The sequence below is a fragment of the Octodon degus genome, unplaced genomic scaffold (assembly GCF_000260255.1).
Source record: "Octodon degus isolate 3935 unplaced genomic scaffold, OctDeg1.0 scaffold00020, whole genome shotgun sequence".
Classification (NCBI taxonomy): domain Eukaryota; kingdom Metazoa; phylum Chordata; class Mammalia; order Rodentia; family Octodontidae; genus Octodon; species Octodon degus.
The window spans coordinates 6,078,500-6,082,195 of NW_004524596.1; positions in this window are offsets into that span (position 1 = coordinate 6,078,500).

Here is a 3,696-nt window from a genome sequence, read left to right on the forward strand (position 1 = left end):
CGGCGAGCCCTGGGGGCGCGGCTCGGGCCGGGGCGGCGTGTGTGCCCGCGGGCGCGCGTGCTGGAGCCCGCTGCGGCTCCTGACACGCCTTCTGCTTTGCTGTTCCTCCTGAGGGGCGAGAAGCGACAACTTCCACGCGGGACTGCGAGCGGTCCGCGGCGGAGCGCTGTGGCGCCGGAGGTCCTTCTCCACCCCCACCTGCCCTTCCCGCCAGCCTGCCCTCCGGGTGGCCGCTGGCACCGCGCCCAGCTCCGAGAGCGCGGCCGACCGCTCTCGCTGTGGGGTTTCCGCCAGGTCCACGAAGCCCTCGAGGGTGATCCCCGACGGCAGGCGGCGAGGAGCGCGGCGGAGGGCCGGCTCCCCACCTGGGCTTCCGCGAGCCTGACGCGAGGGCGGGTGGGAGTCGCCCAAGGACCTCTCGACGACGCTGTGCGCTGAAGCCTGAGCTGCTTGCCCCAGAAATGGCATACTTGCCCCGCGTTCGCGTTTCACCCCCAAAAGTACTGCAGTCAAATGTTTAGAAACCGGGCAACAGGCAAGCATCATTGCCATACAGAGATCAAGAGGACAGCTTTTGAAACTGGAAAGAAAATAAACCTAAGCGAGCCCTTACATTTGAAGCCAAATCACGCGTCTTAATGGATATTCCTGGGTTTGAAATTAAGAAATGAGATTTTAGGAGAGGTTCATTTTTTGGTTTTGGTGCCAAGGACCAAACCCAGGGCTTCCGGCTTGCTAGGTAAGCGTTCTGTTGCTGAGCCAAATCCCCAGCCCCAAGAAATGAGATTTTAAAACAAAACAAAAATATTTTGTGATAAGCATAGACCCTAGACCTTCGCAAATGCTAAGCACTATCTAAATTCCCAGTCCCCAAGAAATGGAAATTTTACAATACGTTATGCTAGAGATGGGACAAGTAAAATGGTGTGTAATCCTAATCTATTTCCAGTCTCAAGAAGTGGAAGCTGCTGACATCCGATGACATCCATCTAATTTAAGCTGATTCTTTTACTTTTAAGATTGAAAGTAGATTCGCTCAAGTTTGCCTTGTATTTAAAAGAACTCCCTTGCCCAACTTTGCCTTTTGCCCCTTCCACTTCCCAACACACATTTCAATCTGGACCGGAATGACCTTTCTAGCAACATTCCCAGCACCTCAGGGGCGCAGTTTGCAGCCAGTGTCATCTCACTGTTGACTTCCATTTTCTGTTGTGATCTTTAGAGACAGTTACTATGCTTAGAAGTAAGTTTTCTAAGTGAAACTGCTGTTGTACAGATATGTATGTGTACGTGCAAGAGTATGTACATTACATATTTATATTTCACTTCATTCCCACTGCTCTGCCTCTCTTTTTTTAAAAAAATAAAATGGTCTTTTCCACTTTTTAAAATATTTCAAGGGCCAGCCAGATAACTCAGCGGACTAAAGTGCCTGCTTAGGCAGAGGGCAGCTGCGCTGAGACAGTGATTGAGACTGGGCGTTGGTGGTGCATACCTGTAATCCCAGCACTTGGAAGGCTGAAGAGTTACTACGAGTCTGATCTCCATAGTGAGACCCTGCACTAAATACATAATAAATACATAAATAGATAAATAAAATCTTTCAACAACTCATTTAAGCATGACTGTCCTGTAATTGTTTAGCTTGACATGGGCTGTAATTTCCTCAAGATGTGTCATTCCTAGTTGGGTATTGTAGAGATAAAATTGGACTTAATAAGTAATGTATTTTATGGCTAAGAGAAAATATAATCTGAATACCCTAGATGGGAAGGATTTTTCTTGTTCATAGTATTTAATGAAAACAGGATCTTACAGTCATTCTCTTTTTTGGTTGCAGTTTCAAATATTACAATCACACTTTTTTTTTCAAAGTTTTATTGATAAACAGATAGCAATGAGACAGTTTCAAATCAAATCGGAAGTACAGTTTCAACAAATAATACACTGCATATATTCTTCTTAGTGGTTAATTGCTGTACAAGATGCAGACTTGTGATCCTATTTACAAACACCATTAGAACAAATCATTCTATTCATTAAGAGAATGCAACTATATATCTATCCCAACCACTTTGAATACACAGATACAAAATGGACATTCATAGGCATACCCCATTTTTCCTAAGTTCCGTTATTGAATATTATAGGTGTGTAAACTCATCAAGATATTCTAAAAGAGTCCAGTAGCCCATAATAGCATTGGGTCTTCTGTATAACTGACAATGTCAGAAATTATTGACCTGAGTCCCCCGCAGCTCAACTTAACAGCATGGCTTTATTTCCTATGTTTCGTCTTCATACTTTTCTACTGGATGGTTAAGACCAAGGTAAAGCAGGACCTATGCAACAAGAGTTGTAGCTTTTACAATCACACTTTTAATACCCCATCCCGTGTACTTAAAGACAGGAGCATAACCATTCATACATATACCTAAGGCAAGCAAAGAAGGTCAACATCACTACAACTTGATAGCAGAGTTATCTAATTCACAATTTAAATGCAGGAAAATATTATTTACTAAGGACAAGCTTGAGGAAATGGTCATTATTTTAAAACTTTAGCCAAATTTAATTTATAGAATGAGGTTAACAGGAAATGTGCTTATTATTTTGTGTTTGTGTCGTTTCCCATAATTTGAGAAAGGTTCAGAAAACATTTGCATGTCAATATACATTTAGTAAAATACAAGAGAAACATGTTAGGATTTATCCTAACATGTGGATTACTGCACAAGCTTTTTAAGCTGATTTGAACAGCTATACCCTGAGAACTGACTTATCTGATTTGGAGGCTGTCTGTAATTGTTCTGTACTCTGATAACCTTTGACAGACAATTTGAATGTCACTTATCACACTGTATTGTGGATTGGGTGTGTATCGGATCCTCCCAGGTCTCTATCTGTCCTTTCCTTTACAGACCTTGTGGAAGGCTATGTTTATTTACCCATCATTTAGCACCTCTTAACAAGCTGTGTGACTGTCAGTAAATTTTGGGTGGACTAGTTTGATAGTTGATTGATAGTGTGAACGTGAGTAAGAGAAGCTCAACTAAATTGACTCTGCAATTCCACACCTTAGGGTGTTGAGAGGCCTACCCCAAGGCAGCTTGTGGGCTGGATAGTATAAAGGGGAAAGGAAGAAGGGTGAATTTGCTTCTGTTTTATGCAGGTGCTCCAGTCTTCGCCTTCACCTTGGGCATCACCTCCTGGCTTCCATCTCAGACTTGATTGGTCTCCTGATACAGGCCCGAACAGGACACCAGTCTCCAGTGTGCAGACACCCTCCACATCATTCCTCATCTGACTCGATGGGTGGCTGTTGTAAGCCAATCTTATAAATTCTCATGAGAATTTGTTTTATATATATTTGTATTGTATATGATATGTTACATATTTGTGATATATATATATATATATTTCTCTAATAAACACTGACTGATACAACTAGTGAATTTTTCCAATGTATCTTGATTATATTAGGTAGGCTGGTTGTCCTAAAATATGTTTTTTATTAAGAAATAAATATGAATGAGACAGTTTCACAGCTGGTTAATAAGATAGTTTTGATAATCAATGCATTGTACATTGTTATCTTCTTAGTGGTTATCCATAGTACAAGAAGCAGACAGGATATTCTGCCCAAACACTGTTAGTACACCTCTTTCTTCTCACTGAATTAAGCGAAAGCTGTAA